Below are 17,502 nucleotides of genomic sequence, written 5' to 3'. Positions count from 1 at the left end.
ATAAATGGAACGGAAACCCACACCTACATGGTCAATTACTCTATGACAAAGGAGGCAAGAGAATAAAATGGAGAAAAGACAGCATCTTCAATAAATGGTGTTGGGAAAACCAGATAGCTACACGCAGAAAAATCAAGCTAAACTACTTTCTCACACCATAAACAGAAATAAATTCAAAATAGAAACATAAATGCTTACATTCAGGGCTTACCCTGAAACTGTAATACTCCTAGAAGAAAACATAGACAATATGCTCTTTGACATCCGTCTTAACCATATATATATATATATATTTTTGATTATGTCTCCTCAGTCAAGGGAAACAAAAGCAAAAACGAACAAGTGAAACCACATAAAACTAAAAATCTTTTCTACAGTGAAGGAAACCATCAACAAAATGAAAGCAACACAGTCTTCCTGAAAAATGGGCAGAGAGCCTAAATAGACATTTTTCAAAAAAAGGCATTAGATGACAAACAAACAAGTGGAAATATATTCTACATCACTCATCAGGGAAATACAAATCAAAACCACAATATGATACCTCTTCACATCTGTCATAACGTCTATTATCAAATAGACAACAATTAGGATGTGTTGGTGAGGATGTGGAGGAAAAAAATTCCTTGTTCACTGTTGGTGGGATTGTAAACTGGTTCAACTTCTATGTAAAACAATATGAAACTTCTCAAAAATTTAAAAGGAAAAATACCATATGATCCAGCAATTAACCTTCTGGGTGTTTACTCAAAGAAAACAAAAAAAAATTTTTTAAATATATGCACCCCTACATTTATGCAGCATTATGTACAACTCCCAAGCTATGGAAGGAACCTAAATGTCCATGATAGATGAATACATAAAGTTACAGACTCACACACACACACGCACAGACACACACACTGCAGAATAGAATATTACTCAGCAGCAAAAATCTTGCCATTTGTGAATACATGAACAGAACAACAAGGTATGATGCTAAGTGAAATAAGTCAAGAGAAAGACGAATACTGCATGATCTTACTGATGCATGGAATGTAAAACAGAAAACAAACATAAGCAAGTAAAGGCAGACACATAAATAGTAAAAACAAGTGGTTGCCAGAAGGGAGGGGGTAGGGGTGGGCAAAATATAGGGGAGGGGGATTAAGAGGTACAATCCTCCAGTTATACAATAGGTTAAGTCCATGGAATGTAGTATACAGTATAAGAAATAGGGTCAATAATATTTTAATATATTTGTATAGGTACAGATTGTTATTAGACTTACCATGGTGATCATTTCATAATATATAGAAATGTCGAATAATTATGTAGTACCCCTGAAAATAACATAATATTGTATATCAGGTATATTTAAATATAATTATCCAGATTTTATTTGATGGATAATTAGGTATTTTTTCTTCCCTTGTTTATTTAAAAGCTACATTAAGATATATTTCACATAGCATGTAATTTACCCATTGAAAGTGTACAGTACAATTATTCTTATATATTAACAAATATGTTCAATCAAGTTCTTGGTATTCATTCAAATTCAGGATATTTCCTTCACCCCAAAAGAAAATATTTTCCTTTTAGCTATCACCTCTCTATCTGTTCCCTCATAACCCTCAGGCCTAAGAAACCAGTAATGTATTTTCTGTCTCTGTGGATTTGACTTTTGTGGAAATTTTGTATGAATAGAATCACATAGTATGTGGTCCTTTATGACTAGCTTCTTTCACTCAGCTTAATGTTTTCCAGGTTTACACATGTTGCAGCACATATCAGTACTTAATTTACTTTTATTGCTGAATGATATTCTATTGTTTGGATGTTTTGTTTATCTATTCATCAGTCCATGAATGCTTGAGTTATTTCTATTTTAGCAATTGTGAATATTGCTGCTCTAAATGATTGTGACTGTTTGGGGACAGATATATTTATTTCTTATGGGAACATACCTAGGAGTGGAGTTGCAGGGTCATACGGTAACTGTATGTTACCCATTTGAGGAATCACGTTTTCCAAAGCGGTTTCACCTTTTTACAGTCCCACCAGCAATGTATGAGACATTCAATTCTCCACATTCTGCCAACACTTGCTTTTATCTGACTTCTTGATTCTAGCCACCTAATGGGTGTGAAGTGGTATCTCATTGATGTTTTTATTTGTATTTCTGTGATGGCTAATGATGGTCTGTATGATTTCATATGTTTTTTCATCATCTTATTATTCCTTTTGGAGAAATGCCTGCTTATATCCATTGCCACCCCATTTTTAATAGAGTTATTTGTCTTTATGTAATTGAGCTTTATGAGTCACTTGTTTATTCTAGACAGCAAATATGTGATTTTCAATTATTTCTATCACCCTGTAAATTGTCTTTTTACTTTATTGATATTGTCCATTGGGGGGAAAACATTTAAATTTGATCAAGTCCAATTTATTTTATTTTTTAACATTTTTATTGATTTATAATCATTTTACAATGTTGTGTCAATTTCCAGTGCAGAGCACAATTTTTCAATTATACATGAACATATATATATTCATTGCCACATTCCTTTCTCTGTGAGCTACCATAAGATCTTGTATATATTTCCCTGTGCTATACAGTATAATCTTGTTTATCTATTCTACAGTTTTAAAATCCCAGTCTATCTCTTCCCACCTCCCACTCCCTTGGCAACCACAAGTCTGTATTCTATGTCTATGAGTCTATTTCTGTTCGGTAATTATTTATTTATTTATTTATTTATTTATTTATTTTTTTAGAGTCCACATATGAGCGATCTCATATGGTATTTTTCTTTCTCTTTCTGGCTTACCTCACTTAGAATGACATTCTTCAGGAGCATCCATGTTGCTGCAAATGACATTATGTTGTCGGTTTTATGGCTGAGTAGTATTCCATTGTATAAATATACCACCTCTTCTTTATCCAGTCATCTGTTGATAGACATTTAGGCTGTTTCTTGTTGTTTCTGCTTTTGATGACACGTTTAATAAATCAATTACCATATCTAAGATCATGACTATAATTCTATATTTTTTCCTAGTAATTTTAAAGTTTTCACTCACATTTAGGCTTTTGATCTAATCAGAGATAACTTTGTACATGGTGCTATTAATTATTTTGAATGTCACTATCAATTGTCCTACCACCTTTGGTCTGAAAAGTATTATTTCCCCATTGAATGCTCTCAGCTCCTTTGTCAAACATCAGTTGTTATGGACACAAAGGATTATTTCTGAAATATGAATTCTCTTCAATTGATCTGCATGTTCACCTTTAACCTGGGACAGCACTATCTTGGTTACTGTTTCTTTGAAGTAAGTTCTGAAATCAAGAAGTGTGGGTACCCCAACTTTGTTCCTTATTTTCCAGATTGTTTTGAATATCCTGGGTCCCTTGAAATACAATATAAATTTTAGAATCAAGTAATCAATACCAACCATAAAGCCAGATGGGATGATAATAGTGTAGTGAATCTGAAGATCAATTCAAAATATATTGCCAACTTTAAATATTAATTCTTCCACTTATGGAAATGGGGGGCCTTCTTTTTCATTTAGACCTTCTTTAGGTTCTTTCAACACTATTGTGTAGTTACAATAGTAAGTTTCATAGTTCTTTTGGTAAATCTACTCCTAAATATTTTATTAGTTTTGATACTATTGTAAATGGAAAGTTTTCTCAATCTCCTTGGGATTTTTTTATTCGAAGTATATACAAACACTGTTGCTTTTTCAATATTGTTATTGTACCTTACAAGCTTATTTAACTCATTTAGTATTTCTAATAGTGTTTAGTTATTCTTTATGATTTATGATTTTCTTCAGTCTAGATCACATATTCTGTGAATAGAGATAGTTTTAATTGCTTCATTTTCAATGAGCGTTGCCTTTTGCTTTTTTTTTTAATTGCCTAGTTGCTCTGGTTATAACCTGCAGGAAAAGTTTAGCAAAACTGATGAGAGCAGACATCCTTGTCCTGTTGTTCATATTTGGGGAAAAGCATTCAGTCTTCAAACTTTAAGTATAATATTAATTGTGGGTGGTGTTGGTTTGTTTGTTTGTTTGTTTTTTGGTGGATTATGAATTGGGCAAGTTTCCTTCTGTGCTACTTTGCTAGGGCTATTGTAACAAAGTACCACAAACTGAATGGTTTAAACAACAAAATTTATTTTCTCAGTTTTGAAAGCTACACATCTAAAAGTAAAGTGTCAACCTTCCCTCTGAAAGTTTTAGCAAATTATCCATTCCAGGTCTTTCCTCCTGGATTCTGTAAATTTATTGGCTTTGACCACATGGATTCAATACTTACACAATGTTCTCCCTGTGTGAGTGTTTGCGTCCACATTTCTTCCTTTCATCAGAGCCCAGATCACATTGTATTAGGTCCTCCCTTCTCCAGTATGAACTCATCTTAACCAATATGTACGTAACAACTATATTTCAATATAAGGCCAAGTTTTGAGGTACTGGATGTTATACATCAAACATATGAGTTTGGAGATACTCAATTCAACACATCTATCCTTTGTCTCCCAACAACAGTCAACCTTTTGCCCACCCCAACATTTATGTGTTTTTCCTAAACTAAACGTATTTACCCCTTCCTGATACTTCAAAATTCTTAGCCCATTCCTGAATCAATCCTAAGTTGAAGTTTTCTTCTATATATTATCTAAATGGGTGAGACACAGGATATGATATATCCTCAGGTAAATCTCTCCATCTATAAACATGTGAAATCAGGCAAGAAGTTATCTTCTCCCAAAATACAATGATGAATTAGTCACAGGGTAGACATCCCCATTCAAAAAGGAGAAATAGGAAGAAAAAAAGCAATCACGAATCGATAGCAGGTCCAAAATCCAGCTGGTCAAATTTCATTAGATTGATTGATTGATTGAATGGAAGTACAGTCAGTTTACAATGTTGTGTCAATTTCCATTAGATTTTAAAGCTTGAGAATAATCCTCATTGACTCAATGTTCTGTCCTCTGGGTCCACCAAGGTTGTGGCCTAATATCCTCAGCCTTAAGAGACAGCCCTGCACTCTGGAATCCAGGATGTGTCCCCACCTTCAGGGTCATTCTTACACTTACTTGAAAATTAACACATATTCACAGCTGAATAATTCTATATGTCCATTTCCTGCCAGTAGAATCTGAGAAGTCTAAAAGCCTTCCTTAATTTTGTCCCATCTCTCTCCTCTTCACTACAACTTTACAGTGTTTCTGCTGAATTTGTGGCTTGGACTCATAAGTCCCACACTTAATCTCTTCAGCAAATCCTTGTCTAGCCACTGTCTTGATGTTTTCTCCAAAGCACACTATTTTGTTCTTATGTTTGTTTGTTTCTTTCTTTGGAATATGGCTAAGCTGAGAATTCCCTGAATTTTCATTTCTGATTATTTTCTGTTTTATAATTTTTTTCAAAACATTCATCTAATGTTGTTTTATTATAAGTGCCAAGGAGAAACCAGACCAAGTTTTCAACACTGCTTAAATGCCTCCTCAGCTAAATATAGAGGTTTTGTTTTTTCCTTACATGTTCTACTGTTTCTAAACTGAATTTGAGTCTGGTCGACTGCATTCTGTAAAGTCAATCTACTGACACTGGGTTCTGGTGAAAGAAACTGCATAGTCTATTGTAAGACACCATACTAGGAGTCGGGACAGATAATGCTCAAAACACCTGAACTCTCTGATGGGTTTCAGGAAGGCATTGTTAAAGGCCAGATGAGATGGTGGGGGGTAATCACGGTTCTCCGATTTGTTGATGGTGAGGTAATAAGGTGGTATCACAAGCGTTAACATTTACAATCCTTAGGCTCCAGTAGGCCTGGGAGCTATGTGCCCATGGTCATCAAATAGTTAACATCTTCCATTTGGTGTTTTTTTTTGACATCTTTAAAGCAACTCAGGAAATGTGTATCGGAAACTATTGTCTAGGTACTTCAGAGAGGATGTAAAACAGAGGATATAAGGGAGAGATCTGTCCTGGGAAGACCCCATAGTGTCCTGCTCAGTTACACTACTTTCTACTCAACCAAACACAATTTACCCAAAATATCTGCTCTGGTTTCCAATAAGATCTTCCTCATTTCGGTCTCAGACTTCACCAGTAGTATATTTCACGTTCATATAGATATCAACATTCTGTTTATGTGGGTGGGTGGGTGTTGTGTGTGCATTTGTATACTTTTTTATTCTTTCTATGAGGACATAAGTCATATTGTATTACGGGAACAGCCTATTTCAGTATGACCTCATATTAACTTCAATAAATAAATACATCTGCAAAACTGCTGTTTCAAATTAAGGCTACATTCCGAGGTATCAGAGGTTTGGAATTAATATATGAAGTTCTGGGCTGTACAGGTCATAGCATATCATCTTCAATTCCTAGTTTGTTTAGTGCTCATGAAAGGCATTGAAGGGGTCTTGGATTTTGTCAAACACTTTTTCTGGAACTATTGGGATAATCGTGTATATTCTGTTTCTCTAGTCTCATAATGTGGTATATTACAGAAATTTATTTCAGTTCATTTGATTAATCTTGCATGTCTGGGATAAAACCAACATGATTATAAAAAGTAATTCTTTTTTTATGTGAGTGGATTTTGTTAGTGTTTTTTTTGTCCATATTTATGAGATCTATTTGTAGTTTTAATTTTCTTACCATGTTTTAGAAATGTTGGGAACTGTTTCCTCCTCTTTATTTCTTTATTGAAGTATATTTAATTTACAATTTTATGTTAATTTCTGATGTAGAGCATAGTGATGTGTATATGTGTGTGTGTGTGTGTGTGTTTACCTTTTGTATTATTTTTCATTATAGACTATTACAAGATATTGAATACAGTTCCCAGTGCTGTACAGTAAGACATTGTTGTTTATCTAATTTCTATAGAGTAGTTAGAATCTGCAAAATCCGACCTCTCAATTTATCCATCCACCCTCTCCTTCCTTCTCTGGTAACCGTAAATATGTTTTCTTGTGTCTGTGAGTCCATTTATGTTCATTTGTGTAACTGTTTATGATTCCATCTCTAAGTGATCTTATATGGTATTTTTCTTTCTTTTTCTGGCTTACTTCACTTAATATGAAAAACTCCTGGTCCACCCATGTTGCTGCAAACGGCATTATTTTCTTCTTTTGTATAGATGAGTAGTATTCCACTGTGTGTATGTATATATGTTTGTATGTATGTGTATATATATATGTGTGTGTGTATATTTATATTTATTTATATATATATGTGTGTGTGTGTGTATACATATATATATATATATATATATATATCACTTTGTATGCTCTACACTATGCTCTACATATATATAAGTTCTATATCCAATCATCTGTCAATGGACATGTAGGTTTTTTCCATAACTTAGCTATTTTTTATAGTGCTGCTATGAACGTTGGGGCACATGTATTTTTTGAATTAGAGTTTCCTCTGGATGTATGCCCAGGAGTGGGATTGCTGAATTATAAGATAAGTCTATATTTTTTTAAGAATTCTCTCTACTGATTTCCATAATGACTGCACCAAACTACATACCCACCAACAGTGTAGGAGGGTTCCCTTTTCTCCACACCCTCCCAAACATTTATTGTTTGTGGATTTTGAAAATGATGTCCATTCTGACCAGTGTGAGGTGATACCTCTTTATAGTTTTGATTTGCATTTCTCAGATGATTAGTTATATTAAGCATGTTTATGTGCTTACTGGCATGTCTTCATTGGAGAAATGTTTGTTTAGGCCTTCTGCTCAATTTTGAATTGTGTTGCTTGTTTTCTTGTTATTGAGTACTGTGAGCTGTTTGTATATATTCTGGAAATTAAATTCTTGTCAGTCGAATCTTTTCCAAATATTTTCTCCCATTCCATAGGCTGTCTTTTTGTTTTGTTTATAGTTTCCTTTTCTGTGCAAAAGTGTGTAAGTTTAATTCAGTTACGTATGTCTATTTTTGCTTTCATTTCTATTGCCCGGGTAGACTCCCTCAGGAGAACATTGCTGAGATCTATGTCAGAGAATGTTTTGCCTATGATTTCTTCTAGGAGGTTTATAGTGTCTTGCTCTATGTTTAACTACTTAAGACATTTTGAATTTATTTTTGTGTATGGTGTGAGGCAATGTTCTCATTTTATTGATTTACATGGGCTATCCAACCTTCACAACACAACTCGCTAAAGAGGCTGTCTTTCCTCCATTATATATTCTTGCCTCCTTTTTTGACCATTAGTTGACCATGGCTGTGTGGGTTTATTTCTGGGATCTCTATTCTCACCCATTGATCCATATGTTTGCTTTTCTGCCAATATCATGCTGTTTGGTGTGATAGCTCTGTAGTATTGTCTGAAGTCTGGGAGAGTTATTCCTCCAGCTTTGTTCTTTTTCTTCAATATTGCTTTGGCAATTCTGGGTCTTTTGTGATTCTATATAAATCTTAGGATCATTTGTCCTACTTCTGTTAAAAAATGTCCTGGGTAATTTGACAGGGATCACATTAAGTCTGTAGAGTGCTTCTGGTAGTATGGTCATTTTAACAATAATTCTTAAATTCCAGGAGCATGGAATATATTTTCACTTATTTAAATAGTCTTTAGCTTCTTTAGTCAATGTTATACAGTTCTCTGCATATAAATCTTTCACTTACTCGGTCAGGTTTATTCCTAAGTATGCTATTTTTGATGTGATTTTAACGGGGAATTTTTTTTTTTTACTTTCCTTTTCTGAACTTTCATTGTTAATATAAAGATTTGCAACAGGTTCCTGTATGGTTATCTTGTATCCTGCTACCTTGATGAATTTGTTTATCAGCTCTAGTAGTTTATGTGTGGAGTCTTTAGGGTTTTCTACATACAATATCATGTCATCTGCATATAATGACAATTTTACCTCTTCTGCTCTAATTTGGATCCTTCGTATGTATTTTTCTTTTTTGATTGCTATGGGCAGGACTTCCAAATATATGTTGAGTAAAAGTGATGAGAGTGGGGACATCCTTGTCTTGTTACAGATTTTAGTGGGAAGGCTTTAAACTTCTTACCTTTGAGTATTATGTTGGCTGTGGTTTTGTCATAAATAACTTTTATTACGTTGAGATACGTTCCCTATATACCCACTTTGTTAAGAGATTTTATCATGAATGGATGCTAAATTTTATCAACTGCCTTTTTTCTCCATATATTGAGATGATCATGTGTGGTCCTTTATTTTGTTGATGTTTTGTATCACACTGATTCATTTGCTATGCTGAATCATCCTTCTGACCCTGGGATGAATTTAAGTTTTTTATAGTGTATAATATTTTTCTATGTTGTTAAATTATGTTTGTTAATATTTTGTAGAGAAGTTTTGAATCTATGTTCATTAAGGTGTTGGCCTGTAATTCTCTTTTTTGGTAGTGTCTTTGTCTGGTTTTGGTATCAGGGTAATGGTGGCTTCATAGAATGAACTTGGGTGTGTTCCCTATTGTGCAAACTTTTGGAAAAGGTTGATAAGAATTGGTATAAGTTATTTTTTGCAAGATTGGTAGAATTTCCCAGTGAAGCCACCCAGATCTCAACTTTTGCTTGCAGGTTTTTTTTTTTTCAATTACAGATTCTATTTCCCTTCTAGTGACTGGTCTGTTCATCTAATCTATTTCTTCTTGATTCAGTTTTGGTGGACTGTATGTTTCTAGAAAGTTGTCCATTTCTTCTAGGTTGTCCGATTTGTTGCCATATAGTTGCTCATAGTATTCCTTTTTTTTTTTTTGCACTTCTGTGGTATCAGTTGTAATTTCTTCTATTTCATTTTTTTAATTTTGTTTATTTGTGTTCTCTATTTTCTGTTTCTTTTTAGTGAGCATGGTGATCATTTTATTTACTCTTTCAAGAAAACCAGGTCTTGGTTTGATTAAGTTTCTCTATTTTTTTAATCTTTACTTTATTTATTTCCTCCATGACCTTTATTATTTCTTTCCTTCTGCTGACTTCAGGTGTTGTTGTTGTTGTTGTTGTTGTTGTTGTTGTTGTTGTTGTTGTTCTAATTACTGTAGGTGGTATGTTATGTGTTTTATTTGGGATTGTTCTTGTTTTCTGAGGTAGACTAGTATCCCCATGAACATTTTTCTTAGGATTGCTTTTGCTGCATTGCCTAGATGTTCTTGTGGTTGTGTTTTTATTGTCATTTGTCTCGTATTTTTAAATTTCCTCTTTGATTTTTTTCATTTACCCATTGATTTTCAGTAGCATGTTTTTTAGTCTCCATGCAGTTATTTTCTCCTTTTTATTTTTCCTGTGGTTGATTTCTGATTTCATGCCATTGTGGTCAGAAATAATGCTTGAAAGAATTTCTATCCTCTTGAATTTGTTGAGGTTTCTTGGTGTCTTCATATGTGGTCTATCCCAGAGAATGTTTTGGGTGCGCTTGAAAAGAATGCATAATCTGTTTTTCATGTTTTTTCTGGAAAATATCAATGAAGTCTAACTATTACCTTGTGTCATTAATATCTATGCTACCTTTATTGATTTGATGTCTGGAGGATCTCTCCAGTGGTGATAGTGGTGTGTGAAGTCCTACTACTCTTTTATTCCTGTCAATTTCTCCCTTTATATCTGTTAGTATTTGCTTTATGTACTTAGGTGATCCTACATTGGGTGCATATATGTTAATGAATATAATATCATCTGCTTTTATTGATCCTGTTGTCATTATGTAGTGTCCTTATTTATCTTTCTTTGTGGCCTTTGTTTTGAAGTCTATTCGGCTTGCTCCCCCCCAAATCTTGTCATTTTCACTTGCATGAAATATACTTTTCCATTTCCTCACTTTCAATCTATGTGTGTCTTTCACCCTAAAGCGGGTCTCTCAGAGGCAGCATAGTTGTTGTATGCCCCTGTTTTGTTATCCAATCTACCACTCTATGACTTTTGATTGGAGCACTTATCCAATGACCTTTATGATAATTATTGATAGATGTGTGTTTATTGTCATTTTAAACCTTGTTTTGCCATTGATTTTGTATTTCTTCTTTGTTTCTTTTTCTTTTTGGATTTCCTTTTGTGGTTTAATAATTTTCTTTTTAATAGTTTGATTTTTTTTTTGGTTTTGTCTCTCTTTTTTTTTGTTTTGTTTTTTGTTTTTTGCTTTTAGCTTTTGATTTGTGGTTATCCTGTTTTTCGAGTATGTTAACCCATTACTATGTCTATTTGCTCTAGACTGGTAATCATGTAGACTCAAACACAACCTAAGAAAACAGAGAAAAACAAAACAAAACAAAATGAAGAAGCAGCAACAACAACAAAGAAAAATAATCTACATTCTTTGCTCCCCACTCCCACTTTTGCATAATTTTGGTGTCCTCTTTTACCTACCTCTTCATGTTTATTGTTTTGGTGTTCATTGTAATTATGGCATTTCCAATCAAGATATTTTCTTCTTTATAGATGCCTGCTTGTTTTCTATTTAGAGAAAAACTTCCAATATTTCCTTTAGGATAGGTTTAGTATTGCTATATTCTTTTGGTTTTTGCTTGTCTCAGAAATTTTGATCTCTACTTCTATTCTGGTTGATAGTCTTGCTGGGCAGAGTATTTTAGATTGAAGGTTTTGCTCTTTGAGGTCCTTCAGTATATCTTGCCACACGCTTCTGTCCAGAAACATTTCTGTAGAGAAATCAGCTGGTAGTCTTATGGGGCTTCCCTTATAACATTTTGTTTTTTTTCTTGCTGCCTTTGGAATCTTTTCTTTATCTTTAATTTTAGCCATCTTAATTATAATATGTCCGGGTGTGAGTCTGTTCGGTTTTATCTTGTTTTGGACCCTCTGTGTTTACTGTACTTGAATGTCTCTTTCTTTCTGTAAGTTTGGGATGTTTTTCATCATAATTTCTTCAAATATTTTTTGATCCCCTTTTCTTTTTATTCTGCTTCTTGGATCCTTATTTTGCTTAGATTGGCACACTTTATATTATCCCATATATCACTTATATTGCTTTTATTTTTTTCCATTTTTTTCTGTCTGCTGTTTTGAATGGGTGATTTACATTAACCTGTCTTCTAAACCACTTATTCTAACTTTTGCATTATTTAGTCTGCCATTGATTGCCTTTAGCTCTGCTTTTATCTCAGCAATTGAGTTTTCTGATTTATTTGCCTCCTTTTGATAGTTTATATTTCCATTTTATAGCATTCTGCATTTTTATCAAGAACCTCTCTTATTTCTGTCAGTGATTTTTATTTTCTCTGTTTTGAACTAAGGCTCTGGTGTATAGTAGAGGTTCATTTCATCGTTTGTTCTTTCTGGGGATATATTTTGTTCTTTTAAATGAGAGTGGCTGCTCAGCTTTTTAATTTTACTTATAGCTCTCTGACTCTATACATTTTGGAGTAATAGTTATCCAGTGTGGTCTCAAAGGGCTGTTTCTGGGAGGGAGCATTTCTGTGTAGACTGTGTCTAATATTCTTGTTGCCAAGGCTTTTTTAGAATAGATGAGTGTGATGGTTTTCCACCATGTGTGCTGGTTCTTATCTCCTTGTTTTGGCATGTGGTTGGTATTGTGGTGACCAGAGCCTGCACTGGATGTTGAATGGGGTCTCCTCTTTACACTGTGGTTTTCACAGCCCTGTGAAGGGCCACGTCTGCTCCCATGCAGTTGGAACAGAGTTGCCTAGGCCCATTTCTGAGCTGTCATGTGTGGTAATTTGGACTGGAGTGCTTTAGGTGGGAGGAGAGCTGCTGAGTATTTCTTTGTGGGAGATGTCCACTGGGAAGTTCCCTCTGTGGTGTCACCTGTAACTCTTTGTGTAGGCTTAAAAAGAACACTTTGTTAATTCTGCCCTTATTTACACCACAGCCCCAGGAATGCCAGCAACCGGCCCTGGTTTCCCACAGGCTCTGCACCCAAAAAACCACCAGAGCAGATCTGCCAACATTAGGCACAAGGAACCTCCATAGTGCAAATGCAGTCATGCTCTTGGATCTAGTGATAGCTAGAGGGTCAACCCAGTCCCAGTCCCAGCCCCACCTGAATAGATGCACACCCACCATTAATGTCAGATCCACCCCCATTGCACACCAGTACTCCTCTTGGATGTCCCAGAGGCACTGACTTCACAATGGCAGCAGTGGAGCAAATATGTCACTCCCTCCTGGGTCTTGGCTCAAATCTCAGTTCCACTTGCAATGTCATGCTACTCTTGGGCATGGATTCAGGTTTTAGCCCCACCTCCACCTAGGAGATGGACACCAGTGATTCTGCCCCTCTGAATTGAGCTACACATTCTGCTATGTCTGTACCTTGTCCTTCCCTCCACAAGAGTGTGTTTTTAATGGTGCTGAGCAATGCCCTCTGGGCTACTGGAGAAGGCTGCTATGGCTGATCATGTTCCACTCCTATTTCTGTGTGTACCTACAGTGGAGATTTCAGTGATAGACCCAGGCCTTTTGCACATGCTCCCAGCCTCAGCCTGACCACACTCCAGCTCCCTGAGGCTGCCTTTACACTGTCAACCCCAGTCTTCTACCAAGGTCCATCCTCTGAAGCCTGAGCTCCAGCACCCACCTTTGGCTTCCACCAGCCAGCTTGCATCTTGGACTAGGGACCACATGCACCACCAGAGCCAAACTCTCTCCATTCTGTCTGCTGCAATGTAGCTTATGTGCTCCACCAAGTCTCTGAATTTTCCCTTCTGCCCCAGCTATACTCACTTCTGGAGAGGGGGAATCCCAGGGTGTGGGTGCTTTGCCCCTTTTGCCACTCCTACTCCAAGGGACAAGTCCCATCCTGACTCCTATTTTCTTTTTCCTCCTATTCATTTTCATGATGATTTTCCTCGTAGTTCCACTTGTGTAAGACTTTCTACAAGAGTTTTGTGAGAATTGTTCCACATGTAGAAGTAGTTTTGAAGTATTTGTGGGAGTCAGTGAGCTCCATGTCCTTCTATCCCAACATCTTGAAACCACTCTCCTCCTTCTCTTTTATGAAAGAATTTGTGTAATATTTTGCATTAATTACTTTTTAAAAGTTAAGTATAATTTCCTAGTGAAGTCGTAGTTGGCCTGGGATTTTCCTTGTAGATAAGTGTTTTGACTACTAATTAAATATCTTTCCTGTTACAAGTCTGTTTAAATTGTTTCTTTCCTCCAGTAATTATATCACCTACAGGCTATCAAGTTTGTTTTCTGTTTATTTGTTTAAAATGTCAAGAATAAGATGAAGATTAATAGACCAAACTGATCTTACAAAATGTGTGTAAAAAAGAAAAGGTCACAAGAAGAAATTAAATGATGAACAAAAAACATAGAAAAAAGGAAGATATATAGTAAAAACAGTGGATCAACTGTTTAAATACTTTAGTACAAAGGTTAAAATAAAAATTGTTAAATAAAATGTAACAGCAATAGAAAGCTAAAGAATATACATGAAGATATAAAATGTGGCATTAGAAATACAAAACAAAAGGGGAGGGACAAATGTATATCTGCTAGAATTTATTTGAACTTAAATGACTACCAGCTTAATGCAAGTAGATATACTTATATGTCAACATATATCAACTTCCTGGTAACCAAAAAACAATCCCCTACAATAGATATACAAAAACTAGAAAGAAAGCAACAAAGACATCGCACTAAAATAGTAATCAAACTTCAAGGGGAGAAACTAAAAGAAGAAGAAAAGAACAAAAGCTACAAAAACTATCAGAAAACAAGTAATAAAATGGAAATAAGAACCTACTGATGAATAATTACTCTAAATGTCAATGACCTAATGGCTCCAATCAAAAGACATAGGGTGGCTGATTAGATAAGAAAAAGTGACCAAGACCCTTAATTCAGGAATAAATAGGCACACAGACTGAAAGTGAGAGAAAAGAAAAAGATACTTTATGCAAATGGGAATGACATTAAGGCATAGGCAACAGTATTCATATCAAACAAAATAGATTTCAGAACAAAAGCTGTAAAAAGAGAAATAAACAGGAAGAGAGAAGATGGCAGAGTAGAAGGACACTCATAGCTCACCCTCTCCCACAAATGCACCAAGACTCACATCCACAGACCCACTCAGCCAACCAGAGCACCTGCGGAACTCCGACAGAACATCGCCCTCTTCAAAAGACAGAGATGCCAAAAATCCGGTAGAAGAAAAGGAAAAAAGAAAGAACAAAAGACATAGCAGAGCAGGACGGGTCCCGCAGGGAGGGAGCAGCAAAGGAGGTCTGGAGCTCATTTGCTTGGTCTCCCCCCTCCAACTGACAGTCCAGCGGGACGGAGGGGGGGCCTCCAAGGCTTGGATCTGTACAGAGAAGCCCTTGACTGACAGAGCTAAGTTAAACGGGCACATAGGGACCCCCGACACCCAGCCTGGGACACAGGCCAGTAGCTGCGGCAGGGCCAGGCTGCCCAAGCCAGGAGGAGGATGGGTGTGGCTGCACGGAGGCAGCCCCGGGGGACTGCAGGGAGCTGCAGGCCATGGCTGTGGGTGTACAGGGCAGAACAACCTCAGCCCACCATAAAACAACATGGTTGATGTGCCCTGGGAAGAAGGATGCATACCCCCATCACTGAAAACCCACGGAAAGTTTTTGGGGGAAGAGATGCTGGGCTCAGGCACAGCCACCATATCCTCCAGCACTTCGCATCCTGACGGAGGCAGGGGAGAATCCTGTATCCGCACCTAAGAGCTCAGCAGCCCCAAAGGCCAGACTGCGACTTGTCTACAGCCCAAAGCAGATAGGACCCTTGCATCCCGGTCCCTCAGAGAACTTGACCCACAAAGACAAACAAGGAGCTGAGGTTTGGCCCAGAGCAGGGACAAGGCTGTCCCTCGGTCTTCCCCGAGCCCACCTCTGGAGCACCAACCTGAGGCATAACATGCAGCCTCACTGAGCAGTGGAGCTACCGGCGCCGGGAGAGGGAAGGCGGCTCCCCGCCTTTCAGGCAGGAACACAGCCCTGACTGTGGTGCTGGGAGGAGGTGCGACCCGCTCTCCTACCTGGCCAGTCTGCAACATCTCACTGTGGCATCGGGAGGGGCAGTGACCCACCTGCCCACAGCAAAGGAGAGCTGCACTTGAACCAGTTTTGGGAGGAGGTGCAATCTGCTTGCCAACATGGTACTGAGAGCAGCACAGAAGAGGGTGCCAATGGAGGGCCTCTGGAAACAGCAAGTTGAGCTTCCAAAACAGGACAAAGACAGAAAGACTTCACATTAAAAGCACACAGACTCCAGGAGAACACCGACACCCACATCCTCTTTTTTTTTTTTAATCTGTTTTTACCAGTTCTATTTTCTATTACCCTCTTAATTTTTACTTCTTAATTCATTTCTATTTCTCTTGGGTCTTGGTGTCCTGTTATTGATTAGACACAGATTTCAAATACATCTTTTCATCTTTTCCCCTTTTTTCAAAGGTTTTAAAAGGATGTCTCAACCAGATTGATACTCTGCTTCAACTTGTTCTATTATTCTTTATAAACTGTTTTCAAACCTTCTTTCTCCCTTCTTTTAAAATTCTTTCTCTCTCTCTCTTATGTTTCCTTTTTTTCCTAAGTCTTATACCTAAGTAGACTTTAGACAGATAAACTACATAAGGACCAAAATAGATAACTGATACTCCATAAACCACAGTGCCAGAGAGGTATGAGCAAGATGAAGAAGCAGAGAAACATTTCCCAATTAAAATAGCAAGAAAAATTCCCTGACAGAAAGATCAATGAAATAGATATCGATAGCCTACTAGATCAAGATTTCAAAAAAGGACTGATCAAAGTGCTGAAGGAATTAAAAGAGATAGTTTTTAGAGATATAAAATATGTCAAAAATGACATTGAAACTATAAAGAAGAGCCAAGTCGAATGGGTAAACTCATTGGCTGAGATGAGGAATGATCTAATAGCTGTGCATAGCCGACTAGATAATCCAGAGGAATGAATTAGTGTCCTAGAAGACAGGACACTAGAAAGCACACATTCAGAAGAGCTACAAGAGAAACAAATAAAAAATAATGAAAATAGAATAAGGGACTTATGGGATAATATAAATCATCCCAATCTTCACATAATAGGGTTCCCAGAAGGGGATGAAAGATCAAAAGGGATTGAAAAGATTTTTGAACAAATCATGACTGGAAAGTTCCCAAACTTAAAGAAGGGATCAGATATCCAAGTACAGGAACCTCAGAGGGTCCCAAACAGAAAGAACCCAAATAGACCCACACCAAGGCATATCATAATCAAGATGGCCAGAGTCAAAGATAAAGAAATGATTCTAAAGGCATCAAGAGAAAAGCAAAGAGTAAGTTACAAGGGAACCCCCATAAGGCTATCAGCTGATTTCTCTACACAAACACTACAGGCCAGATGGAATGGCAAGATTTATTCAAAGTCCTGAATGAAAAAAAGATGCAGCCTAGGATACTTTATCCAGCAAGGCTATCCTTTAGGACAGAAGGATAAATAAAGAATTTCACAGACAAGAAAAACTGCAGGAGTTTATCAACAGTAA

Source organism: Vicugna pacos, chromosome X (assembly GCF_048564905.1).
Source record: "Vicugna pacos chromosome X, VicPac4, whole genome shotgun sequence".
NCBI classification, from domain to species: Eukaryota; Metazoa; Chordata; class Mammalia; order Artiodactyla; family Camelidae; genus Vicugna; species Vicugna pacos.
Note: the sequence above shows the minus strand (reverse complement) of the source record.